This window comes from Schistocerca gregaria, chromosome 5, assembly GCF_023897955.1.
Source record: "Schistocerca gregaria isolate iqSchGreg1 chromosome 5, iqSchGreg1.2, whole genome shotgun sequence".
Classification (NCBI taxonomy): domain Eukaryota; kingdom Metazoa; phylum Arthropoda; class Insecta; order Orthoptera; family Acrididae; genus Schistocerca; species Schistocerca gregaria.
Genome location: NC_064924.1, coordinates 484,234,575 through 484,248,257, shown reverse-complemented (window position 1 = coordinate 484,248,257; position 13,683 = coordinate 484,234,575).

Here is a 13,683-nt window from a genome sequence, read left to right as displayed (position 1 = left end):
TATTATTAGTCGAGGTGTGCTGGGAAGCAGACGTGCTACTGAATGGTGAGGCAATTTTAACTGGAACTGAGCTGCTAAATACTGAATACAGATTTGCTGGAAATGATTGATTAAGATGATGATGAGAGTATTTATGGATTTTGAAAAAAAAATGTGAATAACTGTGATTCAAGGCAAATCCGCAGCTTTGCATACTTGCATGCAGTTAGCACTCGGTTAACTGCCATACCGAGAGTTGGTTGAAACATTTATCTCATGGATTTCTCACCGTTAGAGAAGTTTAAAAAGATGGCTCTGAGCACTATGGGACTTAACATTTGAGGTCATCAGCCCCCTAGAACGTACAACTACTTCAACCTAACCAACCTAAGGACATCACACACATCCATGACCGAGGTAGGATTCGAACCTGCGACCGTAGCAGTGGCGCGGTTCCGGACTGAAGCGCCTAGAACCGCTCGGCCACAATGGCCGGCGCTAGAGAAGTTAGTTCTCCTCTCTCATATGTACACTACTGGCCATAAAAATGGCTACACACAGAAGATGATGTGCTACAGACACGAAATTTAACCGACAGGAAGAAGATGCTGTGATATGCAAATGATTAGCTTTCCAGAACATTCCCACAAGGTCGGCGCCGGTGGCGACACCTATAACGTGCTGACATGAGGAAAGTTTCCAGCCGACTTCTCATACACAAACAGCAGTCGACCGGCGTTGCCTGGTGAAACGTGGTTGTGACGCCTCGTGTAAGGAGGAGAAATGGGTACCATCACGTTTCCGACTTTGCTAAAGGTCGGATTGCAGCCTATCGCGATTGCGGTTTATCGTATCACGACATTGCTGCTCGCGTTGGTCGAGATCCAATGACTGTTAGCAGAATATGGAATCGGTGGGTTCAGGAGGGTAATACGGAACGCTGCGCTGGGTCCCAACGGCCTCATATCACTAGCAGTCGAGATGATACGCAACTTATCCGCGTGGCTGTAACGCATCGTGCAGCCATGTCTCAATCCCTGAGTCAACAGATGGGGACGTTTGCAAGACAACAATCATCTGCACGCACAGTTCGACGACGTTTGCAGCAGCATGGACCATTAGCTCGGAGACAATGGCTGCGGTTACCCTTGCCGCTGCATCGCAGACAGGAGCGCCTCCGATGGTGTACTCAAGGACGAACCTGGGTGCACGAAGGGCAAAACGTCATTTTTTCAGATGAATCCAGGTTATGTTTATTTCATCACGATGGTCGCATCTGTGTTTGGCGACATTGCGGTGAACGCACATTGGAAGCGTATATTCGTCATCGCCATACTGGCGTATCACCCGGCGTGATGGTTGGGGTGACATTGATTTACGTCTCGGTCACCTCTTGTTCGCATTGACGTCGCTTCGAACAGTGGACGTTACATTTCAGATGTGTTACGACCCGTGACTCAACCGTTCATTCGATCCCTGGGATACCGTACATTTCAGCAGGATAATGCACGACCGCATGTTGCAGGTCCTGTACGGGCCTTTCTGGATACAGAAAATGTTCGACTGCTGCCCTGGCCAGCACATTCTCCAGATCTCTCACCAATTGAAAACGTCTGCTCAATGGTGGGCGATCAACTGGTTCGTCACAATACGTCAGTCACTACTCTTGTTGAACTGTGGTATCGTGTTGCAGCTGCATGGGCAGCCATACCTGTATACGCCATCCAAGCTCTGTTTGACTCAATGCCCAGGCGTATGAAGGCCGTTATTACGGCCAGAGGTGGTTGTTCTGAGTACTGATTTCTAAGGATCTATGCACTCAAATTGCTTGAAGATGTAATCACATGTCAGTTCTAGTATAATATATTTGCCCAATGAATACCCATTTATCATCTGCATTTCTTCTTGGTGTAGCAATTTTAATGGCTATAGTTCCATTCTTTTATCTGGGCGGCTCGCGCATGCCCCTCCATACGCGGGAGATTGCTGCGTTGCCAGTTGCATACGACGCACGCGCCATTAGAAGCAGCGCCGTAGCACAGCATAGTTCGCAAGCTTACGTTTATCGGGGAGTGCGCAGTTTATCATGTAAAGCTACCACGGCCGCATTAACCCTTTCGCTGCTACAAAGACGTGCTCCCTGAATTCCGCACTGTGCGCGATTTTGTCACTGCACTGCTCGCCTGTGCAGACACATCGTGTTCCGACTGCTTTGACACTTATTATTCGATTCCACAAAAACTATTTGGCCCAAAAATTAGATTTTTACACATCTTCTTGACTGATACCTTCGCCCCATAAATGACTTAGTTTTGTTTCGATGTTCAAAGCAGTTATTATGCAGCATTAAATATAGTAAACCATTGCACGGAATTTTGAAGAGTTTGCAGAGGTAAAAGTCCATAGAGTATACTTTCCGTATGGTCGATTTTAGTTGCCACAATGTTGAGAATGAAATGTGGACAAGATACCTAAATTCCATATAAAATTTACTGTATAACAATATCTCATTAAATTTAAGTACCACATAGGTGTCATATGTAATATTGAGAAATATTCCGTCTTTCGCGACTGTAACAAAAGTTTTATGGATACTGAGCATGTTTGGCTTTATTTTAAAGCGCTTCAATCAATCAAAAGGATGTAGACAAAATACATTAAACAAAACTGTGGACTTAGAAAAACATTAGGACTTGAACATACCGTCTATCAGTGAAGTGCTCTGAGCTATGTCAAATATAATTTTGGTGTGTGGCACACACAAACATAATTTATTTGCTAAAACACTGATCAGCCAACACAGACGTTGAATATTGTGTTACCGCAGCACAAAACTACGAAAGGTGACTTGGCAATGGAGGAGACAAAATACTGTCCACTGAAGATGCTTCGTGCGACTGCTGCGGTCGCAGGTTCGAATCCTGCCTCGGGCATGGATGTGTGTGATGTTCTTAGGTTAGTTAGGTTTAAGTAGTTCTAAGTTCCAGGGGAATGATGACCACAGCAGTTGAGTCCCATAGTGCACAAAGCCATTTGAACCATTTTGAAGATGCTTCAAAAGAGAGAAACGCGTCTGGTCTAAATAAGTCGCGTATTACAGTTGCAGAAGTGTAATATATTTCAGTACCATTGCTAAAACTGCGACTGTGGAACAAAAACAAGAAAGAGAACATGAGTACCATTGTGTATGTGCCATACCTTTCATTGATTGAAGTGCTTTAAAATAAAGCCAAACATGCTCAGTGTACACAAAACTTTTGTTACAGTCACGAAAGACGGAATATTTCTCAATATTACATACGACACCTATGTGGTATTGAAATGAGATATTGTTATACAGTAAATTTTATATGAAATTTAGGTATCTTGTCCTCATTTCATTCTCAACATTGTGGCAACTAAAATCGACCATACGGAAAGTATACTCTATGGACTTTTACCTCTGCATACTGTTCAAAATTTCGTGCAATGGTTTACTATATTTAATGCTGCATAATAACTGCGTTGAACATCGAAACAAAATTAAGTCATTTACGGGGGGAAAGTATCAGTCAAGAAGACCTGTAAAATTCATATTTTGGGCCAAATAGTTTTTGTGAAATCGAATGATAAGTGTGTCAAAGCAGTCGGAACACCATGTGTCAGCACCGGCGAGCAGTGCAGTGATGACAAAATGGCGCACAGCGTGGAATGCGGGGAGTACGTGTCTGCAGCAGCGAAAGGGTTAATGAAGAGACAAAGCACTAGAAATTTCAGAAAAATTGCATTCAAACGAATATAATTTATGAAGTAAGGCACTTCGATATTGTTTTTAAATAATGAAAATATTAAGCACCACACAAGGTTTGATCTCGTAACCTGCCGTGTAGAAGTCCAGTACCTTAACCGTTACGCTAACGCAGCTGGTCCTACTATCAAACGCCATGTGGATTCTAATAAGTGACGCAAAATACTGACAAACACTGTAGGTATGACTATGAATTACACACACTTCGTCGAAGTATAATAGGAAATAAACAATTACCGCTGTTCTTTATTGCGAAAAAGCGGTTCGTGAGGTTGATACGAACACCTTTCCTTCCTATCGCTTTAATTAGGAGTCTTATTGCTCGTTTGGTTTAATTAATTAATAGAATATGAAGCAATCGGTATAAAGAATGCTTTTTCCAAACTTTCTATAAAAGAAAGTCTGCTATCAAGACATTGCCTTTGCTCAATTACTTTATTTATGACTGAACGTTTCTAAAACTGAAGACACTCGTCCGTGCTCTGCTCTGCAGTCGAGATCTGGCAACGTCGTTCTCTGTTCATTGGCTGACTGTGTTTTGTGTCGTCAGATGCGCAGAACGAACCTAAACTCGGCCGCCAACATAAATGACGCGCACTTCAGTGGCGTACGTTTTGCAAAGAAAAAAAAAACATAAGTGCAAAGAAAATGTTTGAATAATCAATCAGTCCGTAGCCAGTAGCTGCGTTGACCGGCACAGTAGCTCAGCGTGTTCGGTCAGAGGGCCAGCCGACCTCTGCAATAAATAAAAAAATGGATCAACAACGAACTGAAACGGATGTCTTTCGACGTCCGCCTAGAGCAGATACAACAAACGAACAAAATGAGATTAAAAAAAAAAAACACTCGACAGAGTGTCAATACTAAGGGCCCAGGTTCGATTCCCGGCTGGGTCGGCGGTTTTTTCCGTTCAGGCACTGGGTGCTGTATTGTCCTAATCATTATCATTTCATCCCCATCGAAGTGCAACTCTCCGAAGTGGCGCCAAATCGAAAGACTTGCACCCGGCGAACGGTCTACCCGACAGGATGCCCAAGTAACACGACATTTACATTTTATTTATCAGTCAGTTAGAATCGTTTCTAAAATCAGTCATTTTTATATAAAGTCAGTATTGTTCATTAAGTATAAAAGTATAAAGTAATTTTTGCTATAGAACTGTTTCAGAAAATTGATTTGTAGAGCATTAGTAGCCAAAATTATTCCCACGTAAGAAATTCTATGTTGCCTCTGTCTCCATTACATGTGGCAGTACACATGCTTTTGAATATCATTTCTAGCTTCTGAGGACACTGAAGCGAATGAGATGTTCAGATTGCAAAACTCCTCAACTGCTCCGACTCCCTGAGTAACCTTCACCTCATAGGGTTTACTGTAGCGTCCACTTACTTGCTGTCACCTCGATAGTTAGGTACAGAGTCATGCGTGGGATGCAAGAAGAATGGTTAGAAGTGAGGGCAGTAAGCTGTACCTAACAAAGTCAACAATGCGGCCATGGCGTACCTCCTTCCAGCGACACGGACGAAATAAGCCCTTTCACACTCGCATAGGACACATTTCTACGTCGCATGGCCTGTTGCTACAGTGAATGGACACTCCAATGTGTGGTAATTGTTGTGGAAATATGAAAGTGCGCCACATTTTAGTCGACTGTGTTTTACTTTCAGGCAAGAGAGCACTGGCCATTTCAACTGCAGATTTATGCTGTATTTCAACTGATAATGAGACGAAAAGTCCGACATACTCCCTAAAATATTATGCACTTTTTAATAAAAAATTTGCAACATTTGACCAAATTTATTTCATATTAGAGATTGAGTGACTGTTCAAATGTATGTGAGTGAGCTTCGGACAGTATGAGTGTACATACACACACAGGCCTTTAGAGTCTAATTAAAGAACTGAAATGTGTGTTGGTTTAAGAATTACAGACAAACAGAAAATGAATATTAAACACAGTATTGGGAGGAAATAGTGCAGAAGTATTCGATATCTGGTTTCACATGTATTCAAACATCAGATAAAAATGAAAGTTAACAAAATAATATCAGGGAAGCTACAATGGGGATGAGACTAGGGCCACAAGGAAAACTGGCTCCTGTGCGTAAACAGCTGGAAGCTATATTGGCCACAATCGACAGGCTTCTGGCTAATGCTCAAAGCTACAGCGACATCGGACGCTGGTGATGAGGCCTGAGAAGCATTTCGTGCCATTGGAATCCCATGGCGACCTGATTGTCGCTGCACCTTCTGATGCACAACATCTGACTCATCTGTCCTCAGTCGAGAGTTAGTGTCAGTCAGTGGTGCGTTCGTTGGGCGGAAGGCGAAAGAGGGAATGGGCCACATGGCTGGATTCTTACGTCTTAGGTAACAGGAACAAGGGGACATCAGGTGTTGATAATACTTCTGAGCCAGCACGGGGACTCTCCTGTTGGACCAGCGGATAATTTTCCTCCCCAATCCGGACAAGTGCAAAGGGTAGGTGTGATAGTCCATGGGACCTCCAACGATAGCTGGTGAAGCCCCTCAGGGAAATGGCATGCAGGGTGGGAAAGAATGCCAGTGAGCACTCAGTATATGTGTCAGGGGTTTCGTCTGTGTCGTGGCAGAGACCCTGCCGGCAGCTATCTAGAGCACTGGTTGCAACCATAAGCAAATAGTGGTAAATGTCGGCATGAATGACGCCTGCCCCTTGGGTCCTGCAGCCAGCTTCGGCGCCTTTCGACAAATGGCTGATTTGCTGAAGACAACTAGCATCGTATGCGGGATGCAGGCCAAGCTGTTTATTTGTATCACCGTACCTCGGTTTGATCGCGATTTTCTGGTTTGGAGCAGAGTGGAAGGTGTAAACCAGAGGCTCAGTGACACTGCAGCGCTATCGGATGCGAATTTCTCGACCTCCGCTATCGGGTGGAGAATTATGGGGTTTCGCTTAATAGATGAAGAGTGGACTGCACACAGGAAGTCGCTGTTAGGGTAGCAGAGTACATGTGGCAAGCCATCTGAGTTTATTAGGTTACAAAAACCCTCCTTGGAGATCAGAGATGAACTGCGTGCCAAAATCTAAGTTTTGTCAACCACAATGTTCTAAGAGAGTACTTGTCCTCACAGATCGCACATAGAAAAGGTTAATTTGGTATTGGTAAACTGTAGAAACAGCCAAGGAAAGGTCCCAGAATTAAAATCGCTTATTGAGAGGTATTAGGAACAGAAAATTGGTTGAAATTGGAAGTGAATAGCAACGAAAAAGTTCATATTGGAATATGTATCGCAAGAAGTGGTTACTCGCCAATGGGAGCAGCGCAGTTGAGAGAGGATGAAATACTCTGTCACAGTTCTCTGTATTCAAGGGTACAGTTAAATGCTGATTTTTTTTTTTACACAGGTCAAAGAGTTTGTGAGACGACAAGAAGTTATCAAAATTGATGGAAGCATGCACATTGTTAATACATAGGGGGTCTTTATGGTGGCTCTCCTTCGAATAGTATTTTTCTGGAGTTGAGAACAAGCAGGCAGTTGGTCATTTAACAGTAAATTTTGTGTTGGACACTTGGGGCTTGAAAGCCAAGTATAGCTATTAGGGAGACGAACATCTTAAAGCACTTAGTGGGGACAGAATGCTGGGTCCAAAGATTTCTCCCACGGTGTGTAGACAAGGAAGGGTTCAGTCGATGGGGCAGGGAACAACCTTCCTGTACCTACCTGTTAACTGACTCTTGACACAGGAGAGGGCGGCTGCACGAGAGACATCTAGGTCGCCCAGCCAACATGTTATAACAGCGTCGTAAACGGCCTTTGTGAATTGAGACTGGCGGCCTAAAAAAATTGGGCGTTTCCACGTTCACTGTGGACAGGATTCTATAGAGGGAGCCATCAGGCGGTGCCGTCTCTCGGCCTATAGAATTTTTTGGGAACCCTCTGGTCTTCAAAGCAATTTTAGAAGGAACGCTCTGGAACGATTTCTGTTGGAACACAAAAGCACTTCTCTTCGTTTAGCCGGGCCCCTGGTCGGACGCGCCGTAACATTCAGATAATGACCTCCACAATAAATGTGTTGTTCAATTTAGAGCTTTACAGAAACCCAAAACAACAGACTGCCTAAAGTGGTCACGAGTGTCAGACGCTGGAATCTGCCAAGACTTCAGCTCTCCATTAGAGAGTAATAGCGATCCGTCTAATAGATTGCTGCGATTCTGCGAGTTTCGTGCCCGAGAAAGGGAATTACAGACGCGTACATCGCTTGGAGACACTTGAAGCACGACCGTCGCCTGAGGCAGCGCCGCACATCTTTTTTTCTCCTTTATTGTTATTTCACTCCCGAAAATGGGGCAAGCTGACAGCAGCACAATACGCCGCTCTTCAGCCAAGAGAGTTACAGAATGGTATAAAGTGATGAATAAACAAGAACAAAAATAGATAAGTGTAAATGGTAGATTTAAGAACAACATAGACGAGAGCCACATACACATGTAGAGAATGAACACTGTGAGTCGACACGAAAACAAAGAAAACCCCACAGTGGGAACACGAATGAATGTTGCTGGCGACACTGTTGATGCTGGTGGAACGTTGCACTGCATACGACATTGAAGAAACACTGACACCACGACAAAAACGTTAAAAATCACCGCACCGTAGGGGACCTACCACTGGGTGAAGGGAGGAGGGTGGGGGGGGGGGGAAGAAGAGGGAGGGGGAGAGACAGTAGGGGGAAACCAGGAGGGGGTAGGAGGAGGTCAGTGGAGGGGAGAAGGAAAGGAGCCATAAACCCAGGGGGGGTGCAAAGGAGAAAGAAGGTGTTCAGCAAGGAAAAAGGAGGAAGAAGGGAAGGGGGAAAAGGAGGGAGAGAGGGAGCCCTGAGGAGGGGGTGAGAAAGGAGGTGGTGTTAGATCTGGTAGGAGGGGTAGATGGAAGGCACGAGGACATCATCCAAGAGGGGGAGTTGGTGGAAGACACCTTGGGTGAGGGTATGGAGAGTGTGGAGATGGAGACCAGGTGGGACACTGTGGAACACTTGCGGCAGTGGGCTAGGGTGGGAGAGGACAGGGGAAACCAAAGGATGGGGGGAGGGTCCAGTTTGTGGGAGACTTATAGGATCTGTATTCGTTCAAGGAACAGTAGGAGATGAGGGAAGAGAATCAGATCATAAGCGTCCGCATGGCGGACAGGAGACAGATGCGATAAGTGAGGCAGAATGAATGGCACTCAAGGATTTGGAGGGATTTGTAGTAGTTGGGGGGGGGCAGAAATCCATGTAGGGTTGGGCATGACATAGGAAGGGGTGGATGAGGGACTTACAGTAATGTAGGATAGTGAAAGGGTCTAATCCCATGTTTGACCAGAGAGGAGTTTGAGGATGGTTCAAATGGTTTGAATGGCTCTGAACACTATGCGACTTAACATCTGAGGTCATCAGTCCCCTAGAACTTAGAACTACTTAAACCTAACTAACCTAAGGACATCACACAACAGCCAGCCATCACGAGGTAGAGAAAATCCCTGACCCCGCCGGGAATCGAACCCGGGAGCCCGGGCATGGGAAGCGAGAACGCTACCGCACGACCACGAGATGCTGGCGACATTACACACATCCCTGACCGAGGCAGGATTCGAACTTGCGACAGTAGCAGTGGCGCGGTTCCGGCCTGAAGCGCCTAGAACCGATCGGGCACTGCGTCCGGCCATAAATATCAGATGGTATTCATGTCAAGCAGTATGGGTAGCCAAATCATTCGTTTGAATTGTCCAGAATGTTCTTCAAACCAGTCGCGAACAATTGTGGCCAGTTATTTGGCGCATTGCCATCCATAAAAATTCCATCGAACATGAAGTCCATGAATGGCTGCAAATGTTCTCCAAGTGGCCGAACATAACCATTTCCAGTCAGTGATCGGTTGAGCTGGACCAGACGACTCAGTCCATTCCACATAAACGCAGCTCACATCATCATGGAACACCAGTAGCTTGAACAGTGCCTTGCTAACAAGTTGGGTCCATGGTTTCGTGGGGTCGGCGGCAGACCAGAACCCTACTATCAACTTTTAACAACTGAAAGCGAACTCAACTAACCAGGCCACGTCTTCCAGTCGTCTAGGGTCGAACTGTAATTGCCACGAGTCTAGAAGTGATGCTGCAGGCGATGTCGTGCTGTCAGCAAAGACACTCACGTTGGTCGTCTGCTGCCAACAATTAACGCCAAATTTCGCTGCACTGTCCTAACAGATAGGTTCATCGTACGTCACACATTGAATTGTGTGGTTATTTCACGCAATATTGTCTGTCTGTTACCACTAAAACTCTATGCAAACGCTGCTGCTCTGGTCATTAAGTGAAGGCCGTCGGTCACTGTTTTGTCCATAGTGAGAAGTAACGCCTGAAATATGGTACTCGCGGCACACTCTTGATTCTGTGGAACCCGGAACACGGAATTCCCTAATCCGAAACAGAATGTCCCATGCGTCTAGCTCCAACTGCCATTCCGCGTTCAAAGTCTGTTTTCTTCCCGTCGTGCGGCCATAATTACGTTCGAAAACATATTCACATCAATCTCTTGTGTTTGACAGCTCCACCAATGCACTCTCCTTTTACACCTTGTGTATGCGATACTACCGTCACATGTACGAGGGGCGTGTGAAAAGTCCGTGAAGAAATAAAAAGTACTTACGTGTTTGGCGTAAACCTTTTTTATTTTTCGAAATAGTCTCCTTTTAGACTTGTTCACTTCGTCCAACTCTGTTCTAATTTGTTCATCCCTTCCGAATAAAAGGAATTGCCCAAGTATGCAAAGTAGCTATTAGTTGCTGCAATCACCTCCTCGTTTGAATAAAATCTTTGTCCTGCCAGCCATTTATTCAAATTGGGGAACAATTAATAGCCCGAGGGAGCCAAGTCTGGAGAATAGGGGTGATGTGAAACGAGTTGGAATCCTATTTACATTAATTTTGCGACGACAACTGCTGAGGCGTGTGCTGGTGCATTGTCGTGATGGAAAAGGACCTTTTTGTGTTCCAATTGCCAGCGTTTCTCTTGCAGCTCGGTTTTCAAACGGTCCAAGAACGATGAATAATATGCACCTGTAATAGTTTTACCCTCTTCCAGATAGTCGATAAGGATTATCCCTTGCGAATCCCAAAAGACAGTTACCATAACCTTTCCGTCCGAAGGAATGTTCTTCACCTTTTTTGGCGCAGATTCTCCCTTGGTAACCCTTTGTTTAGATTGTTGTTTGGTCTCAGGAGTATACTAATGTATCCATGCTTCATCAACAGTGACGAAACGACGCTTAAGGTCCTGCGGATTCTTCCTGAACAGCTGCAAACCATCCTTGCAACACTTCACACGATTCCGTTTTTGGTCAAGCGTGAGCAATCGCAGAACTCATCTTGCGGATAGTTTTCTCATGTCAAAATGTTTATGCAGAGCTATTATGTACCCGTTCATTCGAGATGCCAACAGCACTAGCAATCTCACGCACCTTAACTCTTCTGTCATCCATCACCATATCATGGATTTTATCAATGATTTCTGGAGTCGCCACCTCCACAGGGCGTCTACAACGTTCAGCACCACTTCTGCCCATACAGCCATCCCGAATGTTTTGAAACCACTTGTAAACTGTTCTAATCGAAGGTGCAGAGTCACCGTAGTGTTTATCAAGCTTCTCCTTAGGCCCCCGAGGCGTTTTGCCTTTCACAAAGTAATGTTTAATCACCTGTTGAAATTCGTCCATTTTTTGACAATCACTCGACTTCCTTGATTCACAGGAATGCCAAACACAAATAAATAGACCAATCTGGCTGAAACTTGGTGTGAGTTCTTTCCGAAGATGCTACTAACTAAAAATGACCTCGATACGCGCCGGTGGTGCCATCTCTCGGACTTTGCACGGACTTTTCAAGCACCCCTCGTATATGTGCATATTGCTATCCCATGACTTTTGTTACCTCAGTGAACAAGATATCTGGTAAGATCAATCCAGTTCATGTACAGCGCTTAAGCAAAGTTTCCAGTCTAAGGTTAGCTGGAGCAGTCTGGCACCATCACTTCGTGCTTGAATATTCAGTCGCGTTTCTCTGCGCAGTGGCATAGGTGCGAAGAGGTCAATAATTGACTATCACTTGGATATTAGTTACTGCATTATTTATAACTTCATTTCATTCTGTACTATATTACATTCTTGATCGTAACCTTTTCATTGTGTGTAAGATTTATTTAGCTCTGATGATTCGGGATTACATATTCGAATCAGTTTAGTTGGTTTGTGTTGAAGAATGTAAGATTAACCCTGCGAGGATGTAAACTCTGTCAGTTGTCTTTAACGGCCAGTATATTATTAACCGAAATCACTTGTTGCGAGCTTACTGATGGTGTTCTAAGTGCCGCAGTGTTGGCTGTGCATACCTCAGAACGCTGAAATATCGTACGTATGTTAATTAATTGGTATGCTCGCGGAGTATGCTGAAAAAATAAAAGTTCCACTTCCTGCTACCAGATGAAAACATGACGCTATAAGCAATGTTTTGAATCGTCACTTGGCGACGCGTGCTCAGGTATTTTGTGAAGTGACTCTTGGCGGAAAGGGTAAAGATGGCTGAAACTTTCCGCGGGAAACGCAGTGGCTTTTGAGAAGAAAGACTGTGCACTGCTGGTAAAGTTGTTTTTTCAGAACTACAGCAATAACAGCGTTGCACCACGGGAACAACTGCGGAGGTCCCATGTTAATAAAAGGGCTAAAGAGTATTGCCACGTAGAAGAAGGTGTAATTAGATGAATGACGAACACTAACTTCATTTAACGAAGGTTTATTCAGCACTTGACCATACAAGAGCACAGAGCGAACTGCCTCCAGCCAGAACACATACGGTGTATATAGTAACAGAACATTACAGTATAATGATTCTTGACATTAGTGGGTACTTCTAGAATGTACTCGAACCGAATATAGAAATGAAGATTTCAGGGTTCAACTCGGTTGAACTCACAATCCTCCGTGCAATAGTCTAGTATTATAACCATTACACCACGGTGACTCTATTACTTAGCTTCTTCTGCGACAATATGACCAAGAAATTTGAAGAAAAAGGTGAATTAGGTGGCGCAGAAGGAGAGGGAGGCGGCCCATTCACAGGGCAGCTGTAGAAGTTGCTGCAGCCATAGCTGGCTGTAGTAGAGAGCAGTTGTAGAGAGTAGTTGCAGCAGCAGCAGAGAGCAACTCTAGTTGTCGTCTATGTGCGTATGTTGTCTTTGGTGTGGTTGCCATTTCTGATGAAATGCGAAAGAAAAGTTGCAAACCCAAGACTCGGGATGCAAACACATCAGGAAAGAAAGCCGGCCAAGGAATTGGCTTGAAAGCAGGGAGGCGAATAATGGAGGACCTCTCTTACGGATTTCCAAAGTAGTTGCGCGAACCACAGCTGCGCTTAAGGTTAGTGAATCGACCGTACTTCCAAATGGTAAAGAAAAGTAAGATAAGGAAAGCAGTGAAGCAGTGTTCATGCACCTATCAAGAAGAGAAGAATTCAGAAACACTTAACAAATCTGGATCTTTTCTCACAAGAAGCGATCTCTGTCACACATAATAGTGTTATCATAACACATGTTGGCCCGCATTAAATGAGCTTCTAACGGCATTGCATGAGGGCGAACGTTTTGAAGGCAGGAAATTGTTGTTGCAATTGGTTCTGCATAGTATCGGTTCTAAACACAAAAATATTTCAGCCTGTAAAATACTGATGGAACGAAAAGACGTAGCTGATTGGCGGTGCTCAGTTTTGCGTGGAATAAGACATTAATTTCGACGACATTGTTTGGTTTAATGTAGCATGGGTGAATGCGGATCACACTCTTACGAAAGGTTGGGGTAACGACAAAGGAGAAGGTATGGCACACCCCCTGTAGCAAAGGCGGCAGAATTA